Raw genomic sequence first — 9,589 nt, forward strand, 5'->3', positions numbered from 1 at the left:
AAAAATGCTTTAACCAATGAAGTCAAGGTCTTTGTCTGGATATGGAAAGATTTATCTGATGTATTTTTTAAATTGAGGTTTAAATGTATGTACAAAGAAATGCACAGATCTTAAATGTATAATTTCTTTTTTTTTTTAAGATTTTATTTATTATTTGAGAGAGAGAGAATGAGAGAGAAAGCATGAGAGGGGGGAGGGTCAGAGGGAGAAGCAGACTCCCTGCTGAGCAGGGAGCCCGATGCGGGACTCGATCCCGGGACTCCAGGATCATGACCTGAGCCGAAGGCAGTTGCTTAACCAACTGAGCCACCCAGGCGCCCTTAAATGTATAATTTCATGTAATTTTTTTAAAGTAAACTCTACGCTCAATATGGGTCTTGAACTCACAACCCTAAGATCAAGAGTCCTGAATATATATGCCCATGACCAGTATCAGTCAAGATACAAGACATTTCCATCATCCCAGAAACTCCTCCTCTTGTCCCTTCCAGTAAATTCCCACTCCCTATTGGCAACAACTATTTTGATTTCTATCATCACAATTAGTTTTGTCTGTTCTTGAAGTTCCTATAAATGAGATCATACAAAACATTTCCATTTGTGTCCGGCTTCTTGGAGCAATGTGTCTTTGTGATTCATCCATGTTGTTGCATGTATCAGCAACTTACTCATTTTATTGCTGAGTATTGCAATTCTGTGAGATGATTACAAAAAGTTAATCTGTTCCACTGTTGATGAAATTTGGATTGTTCTTAGTTTGGGGCTACTAGGAATGAAAAATGCTAAAAACAATCTTGTGCAAGTGTTTTTCTGGACATTGTTTTCATTTCTCTTGAGTAAATACCTAGAGATACAATTGCAGGGTCATAAGGTAGGGGCATGTTTAACTTTGTAAGAACATGCCAGTTTTCCAAAGTGGTTGTACCCTTTGACACGCTCATTGTTAGTGTAAGAGAGCTCCCTGTTTCTCATCCTCCTTATTGGCACATGATGTAGCACTCTACTGAGGTCAGGACTCGGTAAGTTTTAATCCTGCATTTCTCTGATGGCTAATGATGTGGAAAGCCTTTTGAAATGCTTGTTAGATATGTGCCTTTAATTTTTCAAGAATTTCCTCTTTTTTGTATCTTTTGGTATTATTTATTTAGTATTATTACTGGGATGGGGAAGTTCTTTATGTATCTGGAGTCAAGTCTTTTTGCAGATATATGGATCGTGATGTATTCTCCTAGTTTGTGGCTTAGTTTTTCATTTTCTTAACCTTTGATGCCTAGAAGATTTAATTATGATGAAATTTGTTTTATTGTTTTCCTTTTCTTTCAGAGTTGGTGCATTTTGTGTCCTAAGAAATCTTTACTTACCCTAGAGTTGTGAAGATAATCTCTTATGTTTTCTTCCAGAAGCTTTATGTTTTTGTTTGTATGTTTTTCTCCACAGGATGAGCTAACATCTGAGATTCATTCTCCCATGGTTGTGCTGATCTGGTTATTCAGCACTGTTTGTTGAAAGACTTCTTTCCACGTTGCACTGTCAAGGGGCCTTCGTGAGGGTCTGTTTCTGGAATTTCTAGTATGTTTCCACAATCTACTTTTTAACCTTATGCCAATACCATGCTGTGTTGATTATGGTAGCTTCATAAGTCTTGAAATCAGGCAGTTTGAGTCTTGCAAATTTGTTCTTCAAATACATATATTCTTAAATTTAAAAGGCCAATAATTATTTTGGCATAAGGAGATAATATATGAATATGTGCATAAGTAAATTTATACATTACCTCCCTTTCCCGTGGACAAAGCAAGAAACTATAAGCTATGGTTTATCCTCGGGAAATAGAAATTGTTATTAGAGTGGGGGCAGAGTCTTGCACTTTTGATTTTATGCTCTGTTGAAGGTACGTTTAATTCTTTTAAATGAACTCATTAATTACTTGCATGCTTGAAGTGTGTTCGTGGTGAGCTATGAATCTTCTTTCCTTAATATTGCATTGTATTTAAAATTTTTAATTTTAATTTTATTTTAATTCCAGTATAGTTAACATGCAGTGTTATATTAGTTTCAGGTGTACAGTACAGTTATTCAATACTTCCATATATATGACTCAATGCTCTTCATGAGTAAGTGTACTTTTAATCCCCATCACCTGTTTCTCCCATCCCCCACCACCTCCCCTCTGGTGACCAGCTGTTGGTTCTCTAGAGTGAAGAGTCTTGGTTTCTTGGTTTGTTTCTTTTTCTCTTTGTTTGTTTTTTCTTCAATTCCACATATGAGTGAGGTCATATGGTATTTATTTTTCTCTGACTTATTTCACTTAGCGTAATACCCCCTGGCTCCATCCATGTCATTGAGAATGGCAAGATTTCTTTCTTTTTGATGGCTGAGTAATATTCCATTATATACATGTACCACACCTTCTTTATCCATTCATTTGTCGATGGACACTTGGGCTGCTTCCATAATTTCCCTATTGTAAATAATGCTGCAATAAATGTAGGAGTGTGTGTTTCCCTTCAAATTAATGTTTTTGTTTTCTTTGAATAAATACCGAGCAGTGGGATTACTGGATCGTAGGGTAGCTCTATTTTTAACTTTTTGAGGCACCTCCGTACTGTTTTCCAGAGTGGCTGCACCAGTTTGCATTCTCACCAACAGTGCATGAGGTTCCCCTTTCTCCGCATCCTCACCAACACTGTTGTTTCTAGCATTGTTGATTTTAGCCATTCCAACAGGTATGAGGTGGTATCCCATCATAGTTTTGATTTATATTCCCCTGGTGATGCGTGATGTTGAGCATCATCTCAGGTGTCTATTGGCCATCTCAATGTCTTCTCTGGAGAACTGTCCGTTCAAGACTTCTGTACTCTGGGCGCCTGGGTGGCTCAGTTGGTTAAGCGACTGCCTTTGGCTCAGGTCATGATCCTGGAGTCCCTGGATCGAGTCCCGCATCGGGCTCCCTGCTCGGCAGGGAGTCTGCTTCTCCCTCTGACCCTCCCCCTCTCATGCTCTCTCTATCTCATTCTCTCTCTCAAATAAATAAATAAAATCTTTAAAAAAAAAAAAAAAAGACTTCTGTACTCTATTTAAAATGTAAAAAAGCACTTTTCTCTAAACAAATTTACCGATCTTACATTGACAGGTAGAGCTGATGGAAAAAGGAAGGAAACTCTTTTTGGGATTACCTGGTGTGGATCAATGCTTACAGACACATTCTCTCAACAAGAAGACATTACTGGCTTGGAGGCATGGGTAACTTGGTCAGTAGGTGATACAGGTGGGACATGACTCTGACATTTGAAAGTCGCCTCTTTTTTTTAAAAAACTATATTACCTCTTTATTAAAAAAAAAAAAAAAAAAGACTTACCTTGCACTGGTACATGGTACTTGAGAAGGAGAATGCTGTTGCTGCTGGTGCACATGGCCTTCTGCCAAGGCTGGCAGGAACTACGCAGAGCTCCCCAGGAAAGGCCTCTTCCATGCTCACTGAGGCCCATGGATCTGAGCTGGGTGTTGCTCACGAGTGGCATGCTCAGTGTTCATCCAGAAGCAACTCCAGGTATCTTTACTAAGAAACAGGAAGACCATTCTTTACATTCTGGGGAAAGACCCTAGTCTGGCTTTCAAGGCCTCGGGAAAGAATTTTCAGACTGGGAGCATATAGCCACCGTGAACCATCCAACCATGGGATGTTGCAAAACCACGGACAGGGTTAGCTGGCCCTCAGTGAAAAAGGTCAGCCCTTGACTGAACACCCAGGGAAATAGCACACATACCAAGCACTTAATGAAGAGATTTTCCAAAAGGCTGCAGACAGAGCAAGCCTTTGTCTGTCATCCTAGAAGCGCACATCCCCCTTGACTCACAGCACAGAAGCAACCACAAAGGAACGGCCTCGTCTTCCCACGACCCCCACCAGCGTGCACGCTGCCCTCCTGCTGGGAAGGACGAAATGGGGGCTTCTGTGGGAGGCCAGGCTGGAGTAGCTCTCAGCGTCCTACCACTGCACGCGCTGGGTCTCTACAACCGAGACTGTCCTCGCCCTGTCCTCGGTCTACCCTCCATCCGAGGGTCATTCCTGCCTGTTGACAAACCTGCTCTCCCAGGTCTCGTCCCAAAGACAAAGACCCCACTCCTGTGTGGCTTTTCCTGGAGGAGCCCTTGGGAGAGTTGATGTGCTGTGCCTATGCTGCCCTCCCTCTCCTCCCCCTGCCGCAGCAGCCAAGCGCCCTCACCTCCCCCTGCACTCTCTCTCAGCCGAAGACAGTGGCTTCAGACCCACCTGCATGCCCACGACATCCACATTCTTCCCTCTCCCAGAGAAGTAGTCTTCATTCTCACCTGCCACTGCAGACTTCTTATATTCTTTTATATATTTCTTATATTCCCACAGCCTTGTTCTTTCATAACTCCACATTACCTGCCTTCATGCTGTGTTTAAAGTAAAAGCTCAGTGTGTCTTTATTAAAATGAAAATAAACACGAACCTTCTCCTTAAAACATATGGGATCTCCCCTAAACATACGGGGTTGTCTTGAATATCAGTAGAATAGCAATTTAGGAAAAATGACCTCAGATAGCAAACCATGCGTCTTTCCCTATTGTTCCTAAATTCAGCAATGTCTGTCTTGAGTGTGAATTGTTTGGGACAACCTCACAGATCTGGCCTTACCCACCCAAGTTTCCATGAAGGGCGGTCTTACCTGATCAGGCCCCTCCACACACCTAATCTTGGTTGTCGATGTTTATTGGGTTTTTAACTGGATCGTATTCCTGCCTGAAAACATACAGGAAGCCACCTGGCTATTAATTCATGGTTTTATGGGGACAAAAGGAAGGATTATGTGATGGACGGTAACATAGATGCGATTATGTTTCTAGACACCCTTAGCAAGTAAGACGCCCTGCACGTAGCTGCACGTGTGTTTTCCCCGCGGGCCCGGGGCCACCACACTCGGACGTGGCTGCGGGAAACGTGCGCATCTTCCTCCGTGCAGGTCCTCTTTCTTCACGCTTGCTCTGTGTGCTCTTCTCGTCCTGTTTTGTGCCATTTTCACAGAATTATCCTTCATTCCATGGCCATTATGGTAACTGAAGAGACTTCTTGTTGCATTTCTGAGCTCCGGTCTTTCTGTGTCACACCTGAAGCCAGAGATCAGAAGCAGGGAGTGGAGTGTCATAGGCTAACTGTGCCTGAACATGTCCGTTTTTGTTTTTCCTTTTGGTGTCCCACAGCATCCTTTATTTTAAAAAGCTGAACGATCTGTTAAGTTAAAGAGCAGGGCATTTCGCCTAAGATGACATTTCCAATTTCTTTGGAGAAAACCAGGAAACCTAGGCCAGTGTTTCCCTCCGTGGAGCAGTCATCGAGAGCTGCGGAGCTGCCTCTTGTAGAAGGCATGGGGTCGCAGGCTCACCCCCATCTCCTCCAGGGGCCCAGCGGCTTTTCTTCTTCTTCTTTTTCTCTTGACCCCTCTTGGCATTTGAGCGGGTGCATTCTGGCTCCTGCCAAGTGCTCCAGTCCGCCGTCTAGGCCGCATCGCTCCGCTGGTCCTGAGGGATGGACAGGCACTGCTCCACCGGTCTGCTCCCACTCCGGCCCTACTTGTCCCGTAAAACGCCCGAACCCAGAAAGGGTGGCCTCGTCTCTTGTCCTCGGAGGCCGGGGGTGGTTTCACGTTTCCCGAGAGAGAGAGGCTTACGGAACCTGTCTTGCTTTGGGCGGGCAGTTCGCCCCCTTCACGAGGAGCACTCTCGAGGAGGTCTTCGCTGCTGGTCGGAGCTGTCCCTGTGCCACCAAACTTCCCCCTGGCACAGCCCCGGGAGCTTTAGCGCTTAGCTACTTCCTGTTCTGGGTGAGTCTGTGAGTGACAAACAAGCCATCTGTTCACCCCAAATGAAATTACCTGGTAGTCCGTGTCTCTCTTTTCCTCAGCACATGTGACCCATGGGAGACAAAGAAACGTAATCTGTTTTTACTCGGGTTACAATGTGGTCCCGGGGGTGGGGTGGGGGGCTTCCTGCTATTCATTTATATACCATGCTAGCCTGGAATGTAAAAATACGGTGACTATCCACGCTTATTGATGAACAATAACATTTTCAATTTTTTTTTTTCTGTGAAAGGTTCGAATTCCTTTTGAATTTATCAGACATGCATTTTGAAGGTATTTCAGAAACAACCCTTTCCCCCACTTCCTTACTTAAATGGCATGCACTTGACTGTTTTGAGTGCCTTGAGGTGTCGAATTAAGGATTTTACACGTCTGTCCCTACACTAATACTATTTTTCTAGGAAAAACTGCATTTTTGACTTCCAAATATGCTCCTTTAATTATGCATGGCCTGGAAGCCAATTTTTATTAGGTTAAGCTCTAAGGGCTGATTCAAGTTGATCACCACCATCCTTTACAAGTCTCCTTAAATGCTGGCTGGTGTGAGAGGATACTGCTTAAATTTTCTGATAGGAAAGAATTATAGACGATTTTAATATGATCAGCAAACATGCCTGTGAATATTTAGCCTTCCAACAGCCAAAGCTCTGGGAGGAAAACATGACCGCACTTGGGAATAAATCCTATTCCTGTGATGGTGTCAATCTCCGTTTTCATTAATAACTCGGTAAAGAGCATGTGTCTTTTGTAATCATCTCAGGTGGATTTCACAGAGCAGGAGGTTGATTTCAACAGAAATGTTGTATGAAGGACCAAATAGCACTCGCTCATTCCCCTCCTGTCATTGGAAAGGCAGACTAGCCGTGGGATTGGCGCTTCTCTGCCTTCCAAGTGAATCTCTGTTCCGTAAATATCTGCTCAGCCAAGGGCATAGGACTAAATAATAGAACTCAAAAAACCACAGAAACCAAAAAACAAAAAGCTAGTCAGCATGAGTGTGTTCTCTTCTCATCCATCCTCTATTCCCTGGTTTGTAATTACTCAATAAATTCCAATGGGTTGTAGTTTAAAAACGTCATCCATCATCCCAGGGACGCATTTAAGTTTTACTCAGCACGGCATGCTGACAGGTGTCCCCCTGGACGCCAGGGTGGACAATGCTGGCCGCTGCTTAGGAACCCTCCACAGAAGCTGCCCAAGTTTACAGAAATTCACACTTCTTACGTTTTACCCCATAGTTGTACTTACTGCTCATAGATTACAATCCCAGGGCTAGAAGGGGTCTTTCATATTATTTTATCTGATTATTTTTAGTTTGTCTTTTTTTTTTTTTTTTCCATCCAGAAAACTCTTTCTTCGTGTCCTGCACTTCACCTGGTCCCATCACATTCCTTTTTCTCTCTCCAAGGACTGTGTGAAGCAGAGTTTTAAGTGCCTCCACGAGTCACTGCTGTTTGAGAGACATTGTAGTAAGGTTTCTGAAAGGACAGGACTTTGTGGGGTGTATCTTTCAGGATAGACTAGGGTATGCTGCAATAACAGGTTAGTATTGAAACCCCGCTGCTATGTGCAGCCACCACCGTATCTTGCTTGGAGGGCATCTGCTCCAGGTATGGGGGCTCCTGATGTGGTTCTCCAAAGCAAGTCGCCCTGCCAGCCATGGCAATGGTAGACTCCTTGGTTGGCACTGGGGGAAGGAGGAGTTGCACAGTGTCATGGGGCTTCTTTATTCCCTCAGCCAGGGACTGACCGATGGTGCACCTCTGCTCACGTCTCATTGGCCAGACCTGACCACAGAACCTCTCTGAACTGCAAGGAAGCTGAGCGGTCTGCTTTGCGTGTGCTAAGAAGAAAGCGCCTGGGTTGAGATTTGGTGAACAAGCTGTGAATATGGGCTGGGACTCGAGGCTCCAGCCCCCTTGCTTTCTCTGAAACACAGTCCGTATCCTGGTATTCGCTTGACAACCCGTTCTAGAGGCAAATGTCAGTGTTAACACTGGATGCTCTGGATTTATGCACGTTCACTTGGCACTCATCACGTAGCCCAGAGTAACTGCTTGATTTAGATGGGGCAGGACAAGCCTGGCCAGCAATGATAGCATTTAGTTTGGTGACATTAAACATTAAACTAGTGAATGCAACCCCTTAATAAGAACTGGGAATTTAAACACTCCTTTTAAGAACCACGTTGGTTGGGGCACCTGGGTGGCTCAGTCGTTAAGTGTCCGCCTTCGGCTCAGGTCATGATCCCAGGGTCCTGAGATCAAGCCCCGTGTCGGGCTCTCTGCTCAGTGGGGAGCCTGCTTCTCCCTCTCCCACTCCCCCTGCTTGTGTTCCCTCTCTCACTGTGTCTCTCTCTGTCAAATAAATCAATACAATCTTTTAAAAAAAAGAACCAAGTTGGTTATCAGTTAAGTAATATATAATCTTGGACATACTGATTTGAAAGTTAAAGTTGAAACCGAAGGCAGAAAAACATCACATATTCTCAGTGAGGTCACCTCTAACTCTCCCCAACGTGGGAAGGTACATGGGCTGGTCTACAAACCCACTCGTGGTCTGACCCTCTGCAAACCAGTTAGCCCTTCCTACTCTCTTTTCCCCTAATTTGTTTTCTGACAATAAAAAAGAACACATGTTTATTGTGATAAATTTGAAACTTATTAACAATTATAAAGAAAATAAACAGAATAAAATACTCTTACCATATCAGTGTGTCTCTTTATTCATGTCTGTGTGTATGTATCTATATATATGTATATATTTAAACAAAATTGGTACTTACGTAATATCATCTTGTATCACATGTTTTACTTGACACAAAAATATGAAGATTATATTTCCGTGCTATTAATTATTCCTTGAAAACGTAGCATTAAAATTTAACAGTAGGGTAGAAGCACAAACAGTTAACAGCCCATATTATGGAGTCATTCCCCTATTTTTGATATTTAAGCAATTTCTATTTCACAATATTCCATATAATGCTGTAGGAAACATCTTTATAAATAAATATTGTGTACATCTCTGATAATTTCTTCTGAAGACACATCAAGAACTATAATAGTGGGAATATAACTGTTTAATATTATTTGCATATATTGCCAAATTACCCTGGAAAATCCTGAAACAGCACTATAATTTTCTTTTAAATCTTTCCTTTTAAGATAATTTATATATAGTACTGCCTTATTATTTTCATTTCATTTTGGATGGTTGAACAGGTCAGGTTTTTTTATCATGTATGTATTGATTGGTTATACTTATTTTGTTAATTGCTTTTCTATCCCCAGTTTTTCTAATGGATTATTGCACTTTCTTGTTTCCTTTTAAAAAGTTCATTTTAAATGAATAATATTAATGTTAACCCTTTAAATTCCAGTTACCAATACTCTAACATGATAATCATATTGGTTTTGGATTTAAAAAAGACACGCAAATATTGAGTTAGCAGCATTAAGCAAGAATATTCAGTAAAATGTATTGCAAAAGGATTATTCATATGGTAATGCTACTAACAATTACTATTTTTGGACTGCTCTCTGTGGGAATTGAGTTATACACTCCACCTACACCAGCTGCTGAAGACTTCTGAAAAATGGGGGCTCCTGGGTGGCTCAGTTGGTTAAGGGTCTGCCTTCGGCTCAGGTCATGATCCCGGGGTCCTGGGATCGAGCCCCACATCGGGCTCCCTGCTCAGCGG

At 42.7% G+C, this 9,589-nt stretch overlaps 1 long non-coding RNA gene across 4 annotated transcripts; it reads left to right on the forward strand.

The window, feature by feature from the left end:
- The first annotated feature begins 211 nt into the window (after positions 1 to 211).
- LOC135364514 (uncharacterized) lies at positions 212 to 8,586 on the forward strand. 4 transcript variants are annotated; one of them, XR_010411750.1, is made up of 5 exons: positions 212 to 1,019; positions 1,438 to 1,569; positions 3,134 to 3,251; positions 5,228 to 5,847; positions 7,231 to 8,586. It is a non-coding gene; the product is annotated as an uncharacterized LOC135364514 (long non-coding RNA). The 4 variants fall into 4 exon arrangements; XR_010411748.1 differs by having other exon boundaries at positions 213 to 1,019; positions 3,134 to 3,268; XR_010411749.1 differs by lacking the exon at positions 5,228 to 5,847 and having other exon boundaries at positions 288 to 1,019; positions 3,134 to 3,268.
- The last annotated feature ends 1,003 nt before the right edge of the window (positions 8,587 to 9,589 follow it).

The sequence above is a fragment of the Mirounga angustirostris genome, unplaced genomic scaffold (assembly GCF_029215605.1).
Source record: "Mirounga angustirostris isolate CCGP_5_RB_7025 unplaced genomic scaffold, mMirAng1.0.hap1 SCAF_5, whole genome shotgun sequence".
Classification (NCBI taxonomy): domain Eukaryota; kingdom Metazoa; phylum Chordata; class Mammalia; order Carnivora; family Phocidae; genus Mirounga; species Mirounga angustirostris.